The 20,664-nt window shown below is 48.9% G+C and overlaps 1 protein-coding gene across 1 annotated transcript in view; it reads right to left on the reverse strand.

The window, feature by feature from the left end:
• The window catches only part of SNPH (syntaphilin), a 38,430-nt gene extending 20,536 nt beyond the window's left edge, over positions 1-17,894 (reverse strand). The window contains exons 1-2 of the mRNA XM_065893605.1: positions 17,872-17,894; positions 17,521-17,627 (exon numbers count right to left, since the gene is read on the reverse strand). The gene's annotated coding sequence lies outside the window, so the exon portion shown is untranslated. The remainder of the gene's footprint in view (positions 1-17,520; positions 17,628-17,871) is intronic.
• Between the last annotated feature and the right edge of the window lie 2,770 nt (positions 17,895-20,664).

The following is a 20,664-nucleotide window of genomic DNA, read 5'->3' on the forward strand; positions in this document are numbered from 1 at the left end:
AGTCCTTCTCACACATGGCGTCCTATTTAGGTGGGCTGGTCTCTCCTGCTAGATTTGTAAGCCAGGGATTTATCCATCTCCGAATCCTTAGTATCTAGCAGGGTCTTGAGTACAAAACCCTTAAAAACTGCATCTTAAGGGAAAGCATGAAAGCACAGTTTGAAAGCTGTCATTTAATCAGCCTCTTGCCAGGCACTGTCCTGGGTGTTCCACATTTATCCTCTCAGTTCACCCTCACGTTAGGGGGTGTGCCCTCCATTTTACCACCAAGGAAGCTTAGGCTCCAGAGACCAGCGAACTTGCAGGAGGGCACGTAGCAAGTAGGCGGTAATACTGAGAGGGGAACTCAAACGATTCCAGCTGCCCCTCTAAATTACATCTCCGCACTCAGAAAATCCAATTCGTTGCGTCAACAGCCCCAAATCCTGACAGCAGCCCTCAGAGAAAAGTGAAAGATGCAACATTACAATGGAGCCTCATGGTTTGCAGATTCTGTAGTTGTGAAGCATCTACTTGCTAACATTTATTCATAAGCCCCAAATCAATACCCAGTTCCTTCACAGTCATGGGTGGAATGCACAGAGCGGTGAAAAATGTTCAGTTGCCTGATGCCCATGTTCCCAGCTGAGTGGAGCAAGGCAACCTCTCGTTTCATTTCTTTTCTTCTTTCTTTTTTTTCAAAATAAAATTGATTTTAAGAAATCGCATTTTAAACTGCATAGTTCCCAGGAGCGCGCAGTTATCGAAAGTGCACACGCTTCACTTAGCTTGGCTCCGTTCTTATACTATAAACAAGTGTCCTTTTTGTGGTCTCTTTAGAGCTATGTTTTTAACATATTTTGTGCTTTGCTGGTGTGGCGGGGGTAATTTTGCCATTTAAAACGGCCCGCAAGCACAGTGCTGAAGCGCTGTCAGGAAGGCTGTGACGTGCCTTATGGAGAAAATAAATGTCAGATAAGGTTCGTCCAGGTGTGAGTTATAGTGCTGTTGGCACGAATTCAATGTGAATGTATCAACAATGTATGTTAAAGGTGTCTTTAAACAGAAACACAAATAAATAAAACAAGGTTATGTATTGATCAGTTGATGAAAATGTTGTGACCAGAGGCTCCCAGGAGCCTGATTCTGTATTCTCCCTCAGGAGCAATGGTTTTGTACTAATTCAGGGTTCACAGCTGGTTTATAGAACATCACTATTGCAAATAACAAGAACTGACTGTATTAAGCACAGGTGCCCAGCACCCAGGTCTGCACACAACAGGTCTGGTTGTGTTCATGCACAAGTACATATACAACCACGCTCGGCTGTGTGCTCAGCTCCGTGTACTCAACACTGCCATCCGCACCAGCACCAGCCGAGCCCTCGGGGGGCCGTGAGGACTAAATGCAGGAGCTCGGGGGGGTACAGCCAAACACTCCTGGATTCAAATCCCAGCTCAGCGGGGAGCCGTGTGCCTGCAGGCCTGTCATAATCAGGGCCAGTTTCCTTACGCGTATGTGAGGTTAATCATTGTCACGATGGTAAAGCGGGGCTGTGCAGGTCAAGCTGCCAAGCGCAGGGATAGGGGTAGGGCTTGGGGCAGGCAGCAGGACAGAGCCTTTTCAGCCCTTGTATCTGTACAGGGCGTGTATGGGGCCCAGGAGAGCCAAACTGAGGGCCTCCCCCTCCTTAGCAGACTGGCCTCCCTGCTCTCGCAGGCCTGGGCCTCACTCTGCCCAGCGCTGCCTCAAGGAGCACCTGGAGGCTAGGAGGCCAGAGACCAGCAGGTCAAAGCCAGAAGGTGCTCAGAGACAGGCAACTCCAGGGGTCCCAAACTGGCAGCCCATAGGCTGTATCGTGCCTAAAGACCACTCTCCTTTGGCCTGCATGGACGTGTACTTTAATTTCAGTCAACATTTATAGCTTGAGAGATTGCATACTTAAAGAAACCCAGATTTCTAGCTTGTCTTAACCCCAAAGATCCTGCAGCTCTGTGCCTGCATTCCTGCATGGCAGTTATGGGCTGAGGCTGAGGAGTGGCCCCTTTTTGCCAGTTCTTACCTGCACTTGTGCTCTTTACCTGGGCTGTTTTGTTTGTTAGCTGCCTGGCATTGGAGTTTGGAATCTCCAGCCTAGTCCAATCCCATTTTATAGATAGAGGATCTGAGGTCAGGGGGGAGGGGTGGCACTTGCCCAAGGCCCCAGGTAAACTGGTGGAGCTGAGATTTGAACGCTTGCAGCTCTGAACCCAGGGTGCTGGACACACAGGGAGGCTGGGAACACAGAACGGGGGACTTGGGCTGAGGGGCAAATCCTGTTCAGGAAAAGGCTGCTGGTGCCAAAAGGTAAAGCAGAGACCAGCAGCTCTGGCTGCAGTCAGCAGAAAGCTCTCCTTCCCACCTGCGGGCAAATACCAGCCTCCCCCACCCTGTAAGATAAACTCCTCCCCGGCTCTGTTGACACAGGGCTCTCAGGTGTCCCTCTGCCCTGACATTTCCCCTGAGCAGGCAAAGATCTTCGTAATCGCGGGGGCCCCCGGGAAGGTGTGCAGAGCAGGGGCTTTTCCTAGAGCGGAATCTAGCTGGAAAACCTAGGTCTCAGCAGAGGACTGACCATGGGCTATATAGCTTCCTCATCTGCAACATTAAATCTTCAACTGCGAAGATTTAATCGGATAATGCTTGTGAAGAGCCCTGGCACACACTGCCCAATGAGCAGTCATTTCTTTCCCTTATTTTATAAACCAAGGCCCAGAGACAAGTGAATAATTCACCCCAAGAAGGTCACGGAATTAGCTCCAACTGGGTAATTTTTAAACGTTAAATATAGTTCTATTTATGAATGTTGTTATTATAGCTATAAAGTAGCACACATCTTTTTTTTTTTTAAAAAAAGCCTCCATTTTTGCTACTCAGAGATAAACCACTGATTAATTTGACGGCTGCTCCTCCTAGTTTTTTTCTAAGCATAGAAGAAAAACTATTTTGGAGGTGGGTTTTGCTATTTTTACATAGTTATAAACATGGTAAGAGGCACCTTTATATCTTTTTTAAAAATTTAACATGGTTTATGAATTGCCCGTGAAATGGCATATTCTTTATAAGAAGTATTTTACGAGCTGTATAATAGTCCATTTCATGGGTGCATCACTGTTACCTTAACATCCCCCTCTGTTGGACATATAGACTTTTTTACTATCAAAAAGAATGCTACAACAGACATCTTCGTGCATTATTATTTTTCTGTATTTAGAATTATTTCCTTAGGAAGGATCCCCAGTAGTAGATTTATAGGGTCAAAAAGTTTGAATATGCTGCCAAACTGCTTTTCTAAAGGGCTGAGTTGCTAGTTGATTCTCCCCCCATAACATATGCACAGCAGCTGTGTTTCCCCTTGACAAAACCACAGGCACTTAGCCTTGCCTCCTGAAGGCAAGGAGTCTGAGTTCAAAACAGGAATTACCAAAGACGGTCTTTCTGTGTCTCTTTGGCCTTGTGACAAGTGTCTTCACCTCACATGGCAAAGAGGGAAACTGAGGCCTCCTGGAGAGACGTAGCTCGAAAGTGGCCTAGCTCCAAGATTGAAAGCAGGTCCCCTCAAGCTTCTCCTCTCTCCTAATCAGAGTACCTCTTACCTGTGTGGCAGGTCTGGCAGGGACATTTCAGTCAATGTTTACCAAGCGTCTATGTGCGCTGGGTTCTCCCCAGTAGCCCCAGTAAACAAAGCGTGTGTCAGGGAGGGGCTGGGCAGAGGACAGAGGGAGCCTCTCTGCAGACCTCAGGAGCGGGCTTCTGCGGATAGATGCACAGCTGTCTGTGGAGGAGCATTCCAGCTTCAGTGCAGGGAAGGGGGGTCAACATTACAGAAACATGCAGGAGAAGGGGAGATACAAGGGGCTGGGTACACGAGACCAGACAGTGTAGGGACAAAGGGGAGCAGAGGGGAGACCAGGCACTGGGGGAGCACCTTTTGAGCCTACAGAAAAAGTTCTGAGCAGAGGAAGGACGAGGTCAGATTTAGATTGTAGACGATAACCCTGTACCAGCTCTGCTGAGAATGGGCTGGAAGAGATGAGAAAGGGCACCAGGAAAGCCAAGAAGGGAGAAGAGGAAAGGAAGTGAGAGAAGTAAAGATGGCTTCGAGAGAAATTTAGGGAGTAGACAGGGACCAAAAGAGATGGGCCGTGGGAAACCAGGGAGAGGGAAGAACCATGATGATGCCCAGGCCTCTGGGTACGTGGGGGTGATGCCCACCCAATGTTCATCTCCCCTTCTCCCTTAATAACAGAACCCTATTTTTGTTCAGGGTTGGCAATATACCCAGCTTAAAACACACCAGTATCCAGAGTGGCGCTAGCAGTTCTGGCCTGTGTACTGTGAGCATCAGTACCGGGCCTGAGAGTCTGGCTAGTTGTCATCCAGCACGCGAGGCCGGAAGAGAAGTGGGCATCACGCCTTCAGTGGCTCAGTCTCCCAGATGCCAGAAGCAGGGCCAGATTCAGAATCAAGGGCTAGCAAACACGAGCTGAAGGAAGTCAGGCAGCCAACCAGGTGATCTGGGACCTGAGAACCCCATGCACAGTCAACCTAGTACTGGGACACAGCCTAGCACAGGAGAGAGAGCACAGAACTGGGAACCTATACGCTCAGCTCTGCCATTGACTCACAGGCCTGAGGGCACCCTTCTTTTGAGTTGGTACCTCAGTGTCCCCGTCTATAAATGGAGACAATGCCCCCACCTCATGGAGCTGTGTGACCACCTGGCCTCTGCCATCACATCTTCCCAAATATCCTCACTGATTCACCTCATGGATTCACCATGCTTTCGCCTATGCAGTGCCCTCTGCCTAGAAAGCCCTTCCAAGCTTCTTCTACCTGCTTCTCTTCCAAGCCCACGTGTGGCTCCACGGGAGACAGAGTTCACAGCTCTCGTCACGGTGGCCCCATTGCACGTGCTCTTTTGTTATACCAGGAGGACACAGGCTGTTTACACACATCCGCTGTGGATCACTATCTTTCATGTTTTGAGGGTTTCTAAGTCTACATACACATACACACAGACACAGAGGCGTTTGGCTTAAGCAGCGATGTGCACTGCTGGCGAGCTGTGAAAGGGCACTGGCAGAAGAGGTAGTGATGCCCTCAACCAGGCTCCACACACCCAGAGCAGAGCAGAGAAGGTTGCCCTGCACTGTTCCAGCCAGTGCATCTCGAGTCTGGCCCAGCGTGGAGCTCAACAAACATCCCTTAATGAATATATGGCTCCTCCTCCTCTGTCTCCCAAATGCCTTTTGTGACAATAGATGGTGCTGACACGCTCCTTGTCCTTGGAGTTGAGACGGTCAGCTACAGAGCTCTGCACCTGCCTCTCACCCACAGAAAGGCAGTGCCGTGACCATTGTACATACAAGGTGAGGGAGAAAGGTGACCTGCTTCACCAAGTGTCACCGGAATCAAAGGCATCAAGGCACCCAGCATGGGCCCTCTTCCTCTAGAGATCAGAGGTCTGTGTGGGCTCTGACGCTACACCCCATGGTCTCAGGGACTCAGGCCCCCTGTCTGCAAAACAAAGCTGTGGAGATGTGCGAATTTTAAGTACCTCTAGGTGCTGTCCTGTGATTCCACACGATAGTAGAGAAGGACTGAATTCAGAGGCTGCAGTCTCTCAGGAAGCCAGTCTCTTTCTGAGTCTCTCTCTCTCTTACACACACACACACACACACACACACACAAACACACACACATACATACACACGCACGCTGAGTCTGAAACTCCCACAGGGCTCTCTGGGGCAAGACACAGATTGGGAGAAAATAGCTGCAAAATATATATCTGACAAGGAACTTGTATCGAGTATGTATAAATAACCCTTACAACTCAATAATATTAAGACCAACAGCCAAATAGTTAAATATTTAAAAGTTGGCAAAATACTTGAACAAATAATCCACCAAAGATATATGGATGGCAAATAAGCACACAAAAAGATGCTCAACGTCGTCAGTCATTAGGAAAATGCAAATTAAAGCCATAAGGAGATACCACTACACACCTATTGGAATGATTAAAATTAAATAGACTGATCATACCAAGTACTGTTGAGGATGCAGAGAAACCAGAACTGTCATACGCTGCTGCTGGGAATGTAAAATGGTTCAACCACTCTGGAAACACTTGGGCAGTGTTTTTAAAAGTTAAATATATATTTGCCAAATGATCTAGCCGCTCCACTTCACTCCTAGGTATTGACCCTAGAGAACAGGAAGGTATATCCATACGAAGACTTATACACAATTGTTCACAGCAGCTTTATTTATAATAACAAAAAACTGGAAAAAAACCAAATGTCCATCAACAGATGAAGGGCAAAACAAATCATGGTTTACCCTTACATACAATGGTGTACTATGTGTACTCAGACTGATGTACACAACAACTTGAATCTCTAAATAATCATGCCGGGTGAAAGGCCAGACCCCCACCGCCTCCCAAAAAGTATATTCTGTATGATTCCATTTATACAAAATTCTAGAAAATGCAAAGCAATTGATAGTGACAGAAAGCAGGTCAGTGGTTGCCTGGACAAGGGAGGGGAGAAGGAGGCATGAGAGGAAGGAATTCCAGAGGTGCAAGAGGAAACTTTGGGGGTTGATGGATGTGTTCACTCTCTTAATTGTGGTGATGGTTTCATGGGTTACATGCTATGTCAAAACTGACCAAACTGTACACTTTGAGTATGTGCAGCTTGATGTATGTTGTCTGTACATCAATAAAGCTGGAAGGAGGGGAAGGGGCAGGGGAAAGAGAAGAAGGCAGGGCAGCAGGAAGCAGGAGGAGTCTTTCTGGGAAGCCTGGGACCTGGACACAGACACACGGACGTACACGCACTGAGTATGAAACTGCCACTTGGCCTCCAGGGGAGTCCTAAGAGTCTCTCAACTGAGGATTCCATCTGTGAGAAACACCAAGGCTACTTGCCATTTGCTCATTATTCGTCCAGGGTACTGTGTGCCTGGCTTGCGCTGGGCACTGGGGATTCAGAGATAAATCAAACACAGGCCTTGCCCTGGGCAGTTCATGCTATTGGCCATGGGGAAGCCTTCCCAAAATTCAGCCTAAACATTTAGCTTCATGCCCCAAATATACCAGGCAGGTTCCCTTCACAGGAGCTATGAGAACTCTTCTTCTTGGACCCGATTTTGTTTCTAGCCTCGCCACCTCTTGGGAGAAAGCTCGTAACTCCAGCCGGATTCTGTCCTGTATCTGTGCTAAGCAGACATCCAAGCTGAACCCCAACTGATTTCTAATAACTGACTAATGAGATCTGAGTCAAAGTCTTCACAGAATTGCAGAAATTCAGGGCAGGAAAGAATCTGGAGGTTTCAAAGCCCAACATCCATCTGACTGAAGCTTCACTTCTCTGAATAACATGCCTGTTCTGCAGTCACCCAGACCCAGTCTGAATACCTCCAGTGAGAGAGGAGCTCACTACCAACTGAAGATGTATCGGATCTTTGGAGAACTAGAGAAGTTGTAAAGTTCTTTCCTTCTAACTGTGCATGGAAGGGTGCTGGCATTTATTAAGCACCTACTGTGTGCTAAACCCTGTGCTGGGGGCTTCACACATGTGGGATTTCTAATCTAGTTTAATTCTCTACCCAGCTTCGCTCCTATGAGGCTGGGGTTATGATTATGATGCCCATTTTTACTACTGAGGAAACAAAAGGTCAGAGAAATCAAGTGACTTGCCCACGGTCACAAAGTGAGTCCATGTTCGAGACCAAGCAAGTCCAACTGCAAAGTCCATGCTCTCTGTTCTCGACCACTCAGAGAGCAGGGCGAGGGGTCTGACGCTGTCTAGGCTTGGATCCTGGTCTCCTTCATCTGAAGGCTAACCTCTGGGATTCCTTACAATGGCGATCTCCTGCCAGTCCTAACAAACTCTGAAGCCCATCCTCTCCCAGGCACGGGCCCCACCCACTTCCTTCCAGAAGGAAGCCACAAAACAGAGAGTTGGCTCAAGGTGTCCTACAGCTCCAGGCTGGGCCCTGGGTACTGCCCAGCATGGGCTGCTCTCTGCAGGGCAGGGAATGGGAGGGCATGGAGGGTCAGGTGCTCTCCGTCCTCTGCGAGCACAGACCTTGGTCTGGTGACTAGGAGCCTGGGCTCTGGGAAGGAGCTGATGAAGAGGGACCCTTGAAAGATGGCATGTGAGCTGGGCCTTGAGACAAATGGGAACATGGGGAGATAGCAGTAGTGGTGGGAAGAAAATTTCAAGCAGAGGGAACTGGGGTGAGTAAAAGTAATTTAGGTAGAAAGGAAAGGCCCGTGGAAGGTATACTGCTGACCTGAGATAGAATGGGACCAAGGGTCCCTTAGGGACATTTCTGAAGTAACAAAATGCCTTTCTCTAGCTCTTAGGCCGGCTCACTCCGATCAGGCCCAGGGCTGGTAATCTTGCTCATAAGAGCCCAGCTAAGGGCTGAGGAGGGACGAACGGATACTCACAGGCCTGAGAACAGAAATAGGGAGAGAAAGAGGATGAAAAAGCAAAGGGAGAAAAAGGGGTGGAGAGAAGGTGGGCTCTGGAATCAGATATTTGGTAGCTAGGCCGCATATAACAGACAAGTTGCTTAAATTCTCTGTGACTCAATTTCCTCTTCTATAATAATACCTTCCTCACAGAGCGGTAGGAGGATGCACTAAGTCACACATCCCTGCACCTGGTATGTGGTGTCCCTCTTATCATTCACCTGGACAAGGGTTGGGACCCAGTGGGCAGAGAAGCGATTGAGGCCGTGCAGAAGAGGGGCATTTGTGCGGACATCTGCTGTATGCCAGACCCTTTCAGCAGATCATCGCTCTCCTTTCAGGCAGGAATGATCGATCCCTCTTTGGTAGATGAGAACATGGCCCTGGGGGTAAGACAATTTGTCTGAGGTCCCAGGCTAACAAGTAGCAGAACTGGAGATGAGCCAGGCCTGACTCTGAAGCCAGTGCTCACCCTTAGCAGCAAGCAGCTGCTAGGAGGCCCAGGTTGGCTTCAGCTCTGTGCCCAAATGCAAGGAAGCTGGCCTTTGTCAGACGCTGCGGGCTTCGCCTCACGGCAGAGGCCACGTTGGCACACCTTTCTCCCAGGGAGCTCAATGTCCAAAGCCTGCCACCTCTGAAAGGGAGGGTGGGAGGAGGTGAGTGGTACAATGAAGAGAGGAGGGAGGGATGGCTGGGAGGTAAGAGGGGGATGTGGTGCTAAACCAGCCTCCTAATGAGGAAAGACCCAGGACTCACCGTGTCAATTCCACCGTTTAAAAAGCCCCAGAGAACAGGGGAAGACCCTTTGCTGAGAAGCACTAACCCCACAGCCCAGCTAGACTGGGGGGCTCACCTTACCCAGTCCTACTCCTCTCCCTTTTCGCAGCCCTTTAGATCCTGCTCTAGTTCCTCCTCCAGGAAGCTTTCTCAGATAGCTCCAGCCTACAGTTACCCTTTCTCCTGGGGTCGCCAGTGGTACCCACTGCTTGCATCACCTGTGACCAGTCCTATACTAGAATTCCAGATCCTCTAGATTGTAAGACTGCCAAGCACAGCCATTCCAAACCCCATTACATTGCAAGAACTCCTTCTAGAACATCCAGACCTATGTGAGCTGCCCAGAGATGAGGAGCTAGCTCTCAAAAACATATTGTTTCATTGCTAGATGTTTTGTTTTTTTGTGGGTTTTTTTTGCGGTACGCGGGCCTCTCACTGCTGTGGCCTCTCCCGTTGTGGAGCACAGGCTCCTGACGCGCAGGCTCAGCGGCCATGGCTCACGGGCCCAGCCGCTCCGCGGCATGTGGGATCTTCCCGGATCGGGGCACGAACCCATGTCCCCTGCATCGGCAGGCAGACTCTCAACCACTGCGCCACCAGGGAAGCCCTGCTAGATGGTTTTTCAATTTAGAATGTTCTTCCTAGAACTGAGCCAAAATTTTCCTCCCTGGCTGGCACTTGTAAGTGCTGGTCTGGGGTCTGCCCCTCAGGGCATATGGAAGCCTGGGCTCTTTCCTGTGACTGAACTTTGAGTATCTGGAGACAACTATCTTTACCCTCAACAGCTACTATTCTGTCCCAGCAGTGTGGGAAGTCATGTCCAGTATGCCTAGATTGGGGTCCCAACCCTACCACTTCCTGGTTATATAACTCTGGCCAGTTCCTTCTTTCCACTAGTCCCAGCTTCCTCAATTATAAAAACTCCTAACCTCACCAGGTGGCACTGCCTCCCCTGTCGAATGTGGTAGTTTTATTGTTCTGTTCATTAACCACTTCTTTAGAGGCAATATGGCTTAGAAGAAAGAACATAGCTTCGATGCCAAACTGACCAGCATTTAAGTGTAGGCTCTGCTACACAGCAGCTGTGTGACTCTGAACAAACTACTTCCTCTCTCTGAGCCTCAGTGTCCTCATCTATAAAATGAGGATAACATATGCTAAGTGGGCCTGACTTGTTTTGCTTCTTGTTTTCTCTGACCCATCTGTGTCTTGGCCTTTCTTCTGGATCTGCCCAATTTTCCAAGGTAACTGTAACGCAGCTACCCTTTTATTGAGCACCAGTGTGTGACGCTCAACCCTCCGACGAGGATTCCATTCAATCCCAGTGCCCACTCTTTAAAGCAGGTACTATATGGCTAGTATCTTTTACTCAGAAGGCACACAATTGAACAGCAGCTGTTATTAATATTTCTATGAGCCAGGCTCCATGTACCATCCGTATATATTTATCAGCCTAAAAAGCTCCCTAAGGGGAGGGACCACATCTTGGGGCCTGCTTACAGAGCAGACACTCTGTACACACTGGCTGAATGAATGGATGGAAATACTTCTTTGCATTCTCCCACAGCGGCCCAGATAAAGCCTGACCACAGTAGGTGCTTGATGAATATTTGATTAACTAGAGCCACAAAAATGTAAACTGTCCTCAGTGGCTTTAGACTGAATCCCAGAATGTCCTGAAAGCATGTCAGCGGGACCCCTCCTGCTAATTAGGAACTCCTCTGAGGTCCTTCTCTGAGAAGGTTCCAGACTTCCTCCACACTCAGATCCCAGCTTTTCCTCGGTGGTGGCTGTGTGGCAGAGCTCTCTACAGAGAGACCACTCGCTGTGCAGACCTCATCACAACCCAGGCAGAGGTGGCAGAACCAGCAGGGCTTCCAGAGAACAGGAAGCACCTCTCCCGCTGAGGAGCTGCCAGAGCCTCTCCTCACACCTGCCTCTCGGGTGTGGCTTCTGTGCCGGCTTCCCATGCCATCAGCCAAGTTCCCTCTTCTGAGGCTGCCCACCAGGCTTCCAGAGACCCTGTGGTAGGGAGGCCGACTAGTGTGACAGCTTCAAGGGGGCTCAGAGGTGCCTGGAGGCCTCAGTCTCTAGAGGCTCCATTCTGACAGTGCTGCCAGAAGGGAAGGGGCACTAATTAGGCCTTTGAAGCCGGGGGCCCAGAAGCAGAAGATCACAAGTGGCCAAAGTCATATGTTCCCTTGCCTTGCAGATAGGGCATCCCTGGCCCAGGCCTGCACTTCCAGCCTCGTTTCCCTTCTCCGCCCTCATCCTCAGGTGACAACTAGGAGCACTACGCACCTGGCATCTAACACTGTACATCAGGGGACACAGACTGATGGCCGGACACAGACACACATTAATGGGTGCGTTTTAAAGTGTTTCCTAGTTGGCCACATTAAAAAAATCAAGAGATGTCACAAACATCCAGATTTCTTACAAGTGAGAAGATCTGATAACACGAGGCCCAAGTTCTTGCGTGGCAGCGGTGGCGAGAGCAGGCTAGCAGCCACCTCTTTCAAGCAACACTCTCTAATTTGCTATCACCCCCAAAGAGCCCAACATAGACAACAGGGTTTGAGGTCCCTTGCTTTTCATGTTTTATTATGGCATGCGGACCTCCTAATGACCTTATGAGGTAGATAGCATCATGTCCCCATTTCACAGATGAGGAAGCAGAGGCTCTGAGAGAAAAAGTAACTTGGCCAGGATTCGAACCCTAGCAGCCTGACTTCAGAGCCAAACACAAGGACACTGGTCTGCAGCAAAAGTATGGACAATGCAGTGAGTTGCTTTTTTTTTCTTTTTTTTGTGGTACGCGGGCCTCTCACTGTTGTGGCCTCTCCCGTTGTGGAGCACAGGCTCCGGACGCGCAGGCTCAGCGGCCACGGCTCACGGGCCCAGCCGCTCCGCGGCATGAGGGATCTTCCCGGACCGGGGCACGAACCTGTGTCTCCTGCATCGGCAGGCGGACTCTCAACCACTGCGCCACCAGGGAAGCCCCTGCAGTGAGTTTTTCATACAGCAAAATGCATTCAGTTTGAAGGAATACTTTTTTCTGATTTTATATAGCCTTCTTACTTTGGGGCTAAAGGTATTAAAATGTTCTTTCTCTCACTATATGATAGCAATAGTAAAGAGAACTAGTGTCATGTGTCTTTGCCTGGCAGAATAAAAAGTTGGCCAACCTAGGATACATTCCCAAATGTACTGATCTTTGAAGTCTAAGTCTGAGGACCACTGCTCTGCTATACAGCCTTCTTGTCACAGAATGACAGCATGTTTCTGCTACTCCTCCTGGTTCAATAAAACCCCACCTCTATCTACATCTCATCTTATCTTTAAAGAGGTGGCTTTTGAACTGAGCTTTTCCCAAGCCCTCTCCCTCCAGCAAACTCACAGAGCATTTGTTCATTCCTCTTGTTATATTTATCTCATTCTTCCTCAAGTTACAGTTATCTGTATCCTATCCACTCTTGTACCCCCTAAAGTGGTTCTGGAACAGAGGGAAGAGATACTGAATTATTAGCCAGTCAGCACATGAAGAGCCCTTAGAGATCACCACCTCTGACTATCATTTTGCAGGTGTGGAAAAGCAAAGAGTCTCGCCCCGGGCCACCCAGGGAGTCCTGGCAGAGCTAAAGTGAGTCTCCCGGCCCCTCGGTGCTGGCTCTTTCCACTGCACCAGGCTGCTTCCCAGATGCTCCCTTTTGGTTGGCTCAGCACCTCAATTCAGAGGTGCTAGCATGTGACAAACACTTCATAAATATCTCTCCACTAAGCAGTAAAAAGCAGCCTGGGAACACAGGCCTCATCCTCTATAAGGGCCCTCAGCTCAAGCTTCACAGCACCTGCATCAAACCTCCCACTCAGTGCAAGCTGCCCATCAAATGAAGAAACAGCCCCTTAGGTCCCTGGTGACCCAGATGTAGAAAGATGCACGTATGCCTCAGAAATGCAATGCCATTAGGCCAGAGTTCTGATCCCAGCCTTGCTGAGTAATCTTGGGTGAATGCCTTCATCTCTCCAGGGGTCAGGTGCTCCAGACAGGTGAAAGAATGACATGAGGAAGAAGTTCCCAAGCCTATTGGATTGTTATAGGCACTAGACAGGCTTTCCAAGAGGAGCCTCAGAGTCCTGCCTCTAGAGGCCTCTGATGACAGGGAAGGTTCAGGCCCACCTGAGACAAATGGATGGTTCCTTTGGAACTGTGCCACAGAAGTGAGTCCGGATGGCCCCTCAGACTCTGTGGCCACTTTTTGGGTTGCTGGGGTCAAGAGCCAAGAACTGTTTGAAAATGTCCTAAGTTGGGTAGAACATTTATTATTATTACACACAAATTCAACACAGAAAATGGCATCACCCTCACCTTCCTGACCCACTGAGTAGGAAAGGCCATCCCCCCTCCCTGTCCCATTACACCCACATCAGTATTATCACAGCTCCTAGATGGTTCGTCATACCTACACATTTAGATATTTGTCTCCCTCTGTTAGCCGTGGGCTTCTTGAAACTAGGGACCGCCTCTTACTCCTTCCTTTATCCTGTGCACTTGGTCTAGGGCCTGATAAATAGATAATAAACAAAGGCTGATATATGTTTAGCTAGACAAGGAATCCCCTCCACTCCTGTTCTGGGATAAGGCAGCATTTAGGCCCCTTAGAGCCATAGACACATCCAGCCCATTTGTGACACGCAGAAGGAAACTGGCCGATCCAAAATCACTCCGTCAGTGAGAGGGCTCGGACAAAAAGCAGCCTTTCCAACTCTCAGGACAGTGCATTTCCAGCTAAACTGTCTCGAGTTCTACCACACATTAGCTGTGTAACTCTGGGCGAGATCCTTTGCCTCACTGCCCTGGCTTCCTCACTTGTAAAATGGGTAAAATTGCAGTGCCTACATTATAGGATTGTCTGAGGAGTAAGTGAACCTGTGTAAAACAGAGCACAGGACATAGGAGGAGCTCAAAAAGTGTGCCTGTCATGACTGTCATTCACTCCTGGCTGTTCTCCTTGGTAAAGGGGCACCCACCACCCATCAGCAAAGCAGAGCTCACAGTGCAAGGAAGACTTTCCAGCACTGACTTACACAGTCTTCAACCCAGCAAGTCCCCTGCAACGATCCCTTTGGGGAAATGCCTGATCTTTTGTCACGAATCCTTCACAGCTTTCCTTCCTCCAAAGCCTTATGCACCTGTGCAAGTGTACACACAATTCACAGTGATGACAAGGAGAGGTTGTGAAACCTTTGCAAGAGCTCACCCTTTCAAGTCAGATAGACCGGGTGTCAGATAACAAGTCTGCCACTTAGAGCTGTGCAGTCTGAGGCAAGTCACTCTCTCTAAGCCTCAGTCTCCTCATCTTTCAAAGTGGTATAATCTGGGCTTCCCTGGTGGGGCAGTGGTTGAGAGTCCGCCTGCCGATGCAGGAGACACAGGTTCGTGCCCCGGTCCGGGAGAATCCCACATGCTGCGGAGCGGCTGGGCCCGTGAGCCATGGCCGCTGAGCCTGCGCGTCCGGAGCCTGTGCTCCGCAACGGGAGAGGCCACAACAGTGAGAGGCCCGCGTACCGCAAAAACAAAAACAAAACAAAACAAAGTGGTATAATCTGTTATGAGGATTACCTAAAATATGTAATGGTCTGCTATTCCATAAATGATACTGAAAGTAATAATAGTTGTCTCATTTTTATTTAACAAAATCCACTTGACAAAATGTCAGAACCAGAAGGGGCCTTAGGGATCATGTGGTCCAGTCTTCTCATTTTATAGCTGGAGACCCAGAGGTCTTGAGTGGAGGCGTGATTGGCCCAAGGTCACACATTGAGGTGGTGGTGGAACAAGACCTGGGACCTGGGTCTCCTGATTTTTTGCTACATGTCCATTTTGGCCCGTTTGATTCTCCTTATCTGCCCCCTCCCCGAAACACAGGCAGTAGATGGAATCACTCTTTTCCCATCCTCTTCCCTTCATGCTTATCTTTCACCAGCCAGAACCATCTGTTTGTCAACATAATCACACCCCCCAGGCACATCTAGTCCCTTCAAGCCTGACTTGAGGAGAAGGTAAAACAACTGTTGGCCCCTGGCAGTAGCAATAATAACAGTAAGAGCAACAAATAATGACAGTCAACAACTGGCACAGTACCCTATACTTTAAAATGCTTTTCTCTACACTGTCAACACATTCTCACAGTTTCTCCCTAACCTGGTTGGCTTAGGAACCTAATTTCCTCCAACTTATTTGATTCAACACTTCCTGAGGACCCACTTTATGCCTAGCCATGGGCTAGAGATTGAAGACACAGAGAGGAAAAAGTCCATGCCTCTGCCGGAAGGAGCTCACAATCTAATGGGGATTGAGGGCAGGTGGGGACATAACAACTTCTTTTGGTCCAAATGGTGCAGCAGTAAAATGCCCTGCCCCACCCTATGGGGAGGCTTCTTTATCATGCTGTCAAGCGGCAGAATGTATCTTTGAAATAAACTGGAGCAAGAAAAGATGAATGAAAGGCTGAACAGCACAGCAGGAGGGAAGGTAGAGAATAGAAAATACAGACACCAAAAACTTGACCTCCTTGTCTCATGGAGATTCTAATGAGAGATTCCTGGGAGGGCAAGGGAGCAGCAGTGGGATCCATGTGAAATCAGAAAGCCGCGGTCCCTGACTCCCTGACAGCACACAAGATTCTGATGCTTCTGTTCCCTTAGGGATTCTGCCCTCGGATGCCAAGATTTTCCAAACCCAGTGCTGGGCTATATACGCCTCCTTGGGACCATCGTTGCTGGAATGACGTCAGTGCCCTTGCCGTGGAAATGTTTGTACCTCCTGATTGCTTCCTAGGCCCCTCAGCCTGGCAGCCCAACACACTCCAGCATTCATTATCCCCTGGCAGGGAACCATCCGCAGGGATGTAAAAGAGACCGGTGGGGTGGGGGAGATGGGAGAGAACCGGACAAAGAGCAGCCACCCCTCCTCTCTCCTCCAGTCTATCTCCCAACTCCTGTGTCCCTGAGAACCTACTATGTGCCAGGCACAGGCACTATTTTAAGTGCTTTCATATATGTCTCATTCAATCCTTATATCAACCCTCTGAGATACATACCCTTCTTCCCAGATTTACAGATGAGGAAACTGAAGCTTGGGGAAGGGAGGTAACTTGACAAAGGTCATCCCAGTGATGGCGCAGAGATGACAATATAGGACTGTCTGATACCTCTGGTTCCACGAGGCCCACACAGTCAATGTTTCACTTGAGAAGTCTCGAGTTGAAAAAGATCAACTGAGGAAACCCCAATTATTTCATAGACCCAAGTTTAAATTCTGGGTTGCTTTAATAGGGATGTCCCCCTGACATGTAAGAGCTGCTTGAATGGCATATTAAAACTGTACAGACCATCGAATCCAACTCCTGAATGTAACAGATTAACAGACAGACACCCACGCCTACAGAATTTTAAGATGGCTACTTGTGGCCTACGAGCAAGCTAAAGGACTAGAACCCCAGTCTCTGGCACTTTCCCTACCCGACCATGCCTGCAGAGATCACCTTTTTCTGGGAAGCAACTCCAGCCCATCCCACCTCCAGATGGGCAGAGAAGGCAGAGGAAACAGGCAGTGTGTCGCCAGGCCTCTCCTCAATCTGCTGGGTTGAGTAAGGGTATATGGGCACTTCCCAGGCTAGGAGGTGTTCCCAACAGCCCAGCTCCCTGCCGAGGAGCAGAAGAAACCATCACAGCCTGTGGAGAATCCATGGAGACTGAGGCTTAGATCTCCTACTCTAGGGGTCATGGACATTTTTTTCTTCTCAGGGGAGAATATGGGAAGGAAGCAGTCATTGGCATTTGACCTTGGGCTGGGTGTGGGGTTCCCTGCTTCCCCCTCCCCCAGGTACTCTTGCTCCTCCTCCAAGAAAGAAAGAGGCTTAAATGTTTGTCAAATGCCCTAAGAGGGAAACAAATAGGAATGGGGTGATCCCTAAAATCCTCCAAATAGCCCACTTTGGGCATCTTCTCTGCTGCCACCAGCATCCTCTAATTAGTGAATTTCTAGGTGGTGGTGGTGGGGCGCTTCGAGGGATGTAGGGGAATGAAGGGATGGTAAGAATGAGTCACAGTTAACCCCTCCTCGGCTGGTGCCCTCTGAGGGATTCTACCGCAGAGAGCAGCCCCCGCCCGCCGGCCGCCGCGGTGCAGCGCAGGCCCCCATCCCTGCTCCGCCGAGGCCTCCTCACCTGAGTCCACTCGCCCTCCGCAGTCCCGCCGGCTCTCACGACTCCGGCCCGGCTTGGCGCAGCGCCTCTGCAGTCGCTGCTGCAGCTGCCTGGCCCAGATCAGCAACCTGCGGCGGTGGGGAAAACAGACAGACAGGGGCGGGTGAGCGCGGGCGGGGACAGCGGGCAGCCGAGTCCCCGACCGCTGACAGCTGGGCCGCCGCGGCCAGAAAGCCTGGAGGGCCGGCTGCCCGCCGGGCGCTCCGGCCGCTCCCCTGCGGGGCCCGCGCCTCCCCTCCCCCCACCCCGCCCTTGGCACTCTGGGCTGCGGCGGCACAGCTGGGCGGGGGGCCCGGAGGTTCCTGTCATCACCTGCGGAGGCTTCCATAGCTTCGGCTGCCCTGCCCAGGCCGCCGAACTGCTCTCTGGAGTCCCTACTGGAGGCTGCTAGCTGCGTGCTCGCTGGGGCTGGGGCTGCCGGGAGGGAGGGAGGGAGGGGAGGGGAGGGTGAGGTGGATGGAGGGGACCAGCCAGTCGGCGGCTCGCCGGCAGCTGCGTAAGCGGCCCGCTTCACTTTCCTTCTTAAAGAGATAGTTAGTGTCTTGCTCCAGAGGGCGCGGAAGACGCCAGCATGCGTGGAGTTAGGGGCCTCTCCTACCTCCACACCGGCCTGTACTTATAACTGGGCGGCGGGGCCTGGCGGAGAGCACGTTGGCCCACTGACAGGTCGTGTGACCCTGGGCAAGCCCCTTCACCTCTATGTGCCTCAGCTTTCTCATCTGTAACATCGGGTGATGATAACAGTCTTACTCCCTGTCACACGGTTGGCTTAAATAGTGATTGATCCGAATTCCTCTGAGAACATTTTTCACTCCTCAAATCAAGTACCTCTGAGTATTTAATGCAAACAGCACTCAGACTACTTAGAAAAATGATAGCAAGAATCTGAAACAAGATGGCGAATCATTGGAAACATATGCAGTCACAACCTAAAGTAAGTGTTTATTATACACCTTTCCCCTCTGTGTCTGTCTTCCACCCACTATCACAGGGGAAGAAGAGGAAAAACAAGTGGGAAAAGTAAAGAAAACTGGACTCTCTGCCTAGCGTTTCCACTTCTAGCCCTGCAACTTTAGATAAGTTAACTCACTCTCTGGGCCTTGTTTCTTATCTGCTCCATGTGTGGGAAGTGGGGCTCAATGGGAAGGGTCTCCCTCCTTCTGAACCAGCCCTAACTATCTGATTTGTCATTCCTCTGCTCAAACCATCTGTCACTTCTTCCAGATCTCTGCTCAGATGTCACTGTCCCAGGGAGGCCTTCCTTGACCACCCAAAATAAAATAGTGATTCCCTCCTCCCTCCCTTCCTCTGCCCCAGTTTTGCTGTATTTCACCACCAGATTGTATTTTTACTATTTGTAGTCTTTCATTATTACCCCCACTAGAATGTACACTCCATGAAGGAAGGGACTTTGTTCTGTCTCCTGCCATATCCCCAGTGCTTACAATGGTGCCTAACACATATCAGGTGCTCAATAAATATTGACTAAGTGAATGAGAGAGCAAGCATGCATTATGCCAGGCCCTAGTCTTCTATAAGAACACAAGGCCAGATGCTATCCTCGTCTCTTAAGACTTTTATGTCCTAAAGTCTCAGTCTACTTTTGGCAAGGCTGTACCTGGTACCCTCCACCCTAAACTGAATTTTCCAAGAGAAGTATTTGTAAAGTGACTTCACCAACTTCATATCATGACTCTGCAATACTGGCCTGGTGAGAAATAGTTAACATTTACAATGTACATGAAAAAAATAATTATTTTAAATTAACTGTTACTTTTCAAAGTTAAATCTTTTGTGTAGCCCTGATTTGTGGTAAATCCATCACTCTATAACAATACATATAACTTTGCAACAAATGCCTATAAGTTTTTTTTGCATTGGTAATATTTTTCCCTCATTCAATTAAGCTGAATTCTCCTATCAGATGGCCATGATTATATTATGCTTTGTGGAAAAACATAACAGCAATCGTGGCAGAAATAGGAAATTGTAGTTGAAAAAGCCATGTGAAATAAGGCCTTCTGTCTAAAAACAAACAAACAAAAAACTAATGCTAAATTAGCAAGTTAATTGATGAAATGTTTTGTCTGCCCTAAGGCACACCTAAATTATATAAGTGACTTATTTACACTTAAAGCAAAACCAAAGGAAGCCATGTAATTGTTGTTTGTTTATCAGGAGATAATTCCTGAGATCCTTATTTAAAAAATATGTTTTGTTTGTCCTCAGGTTTTTTCCCTTGGTACTTAGAAGACTACATTTCCCAGAAATATCCACAAGGAACTTCACCCCACAAAAAGAAAGAGGACCTCTAAACACATTACTCCCATCTGGGATGGTGTTAAGAATCTCTCCTCAGTAACATAAAGCGTGTGATTGAGAAGAAGAGAACCAATGTTTAGTTGCAACATAAATTATAAAAAGTGAGGATTTTAAGCATAAAACAAATTATTCTAAAGAAATTAGTAGTTTTTGTTTTGTACACATTGGGAAATACTTAAATTTGTTTAGTTTCAAAAGCAATTTTGGTTCCAATTCTAGGTAAGCACATTCCTCCCACTGAATGCCACAATAAACCTGAACAAAATGTATGTAGCAGCTACTTGAGGACTCCGAAAATACTAGCAGGAAATTGGGGAAGAAGGATAGAATCTGACATACCACTGACTAGTGAATTTACCAGTTTTTCTTCCTCTGGTATCCCCCAGCCTGGTCTGAAGGAAGCCCAAAACCTGGACTTGGGGAATCAACACAGAGAGAGTGCCCATGAATCTCCCTAGTTCTGATTTTAGGGTTAGGAAAGGAGACCCCTAATGCTCAGGGTGAGAGGGGGAAATAATTTTTCTTTTATTTTTTAATCTTTCCTCCATTATCTCATGCCCAAGCTCCCAGGGAATCCTGCAGTGGTGGCTGTGACATCAGGGACCCACAGATCCCTAAAACTCTGAGGGAGGAAAAACTTCTCCAATCAAGTATCTGTAGTCCTAAGAGAGTGTGAGCCTCTGCTGCTTTTTTGTTTTTATTTTTATTTATTCATTTTCTTTTGTCTCTTTCCGTCCTCCCACCATTTGTCTTCAGATGCAGGTGCAATTGTGGGGAGACGGC

The sequence above is a fragment of the Phocoena phocoena genome, chromosome 15 (genome assembly GCF_963924675.1).
Source record: "Phocoena phocoena chromosome 15, mPhoPho1.1, whole genome shotgun sequence".
Lineage (NCBI taxonomy): Eukaryota > Metazoa > Chordata > Mammalia > Artiodactyla > Phocoenidae > Phocoena > Phocoena phocoena.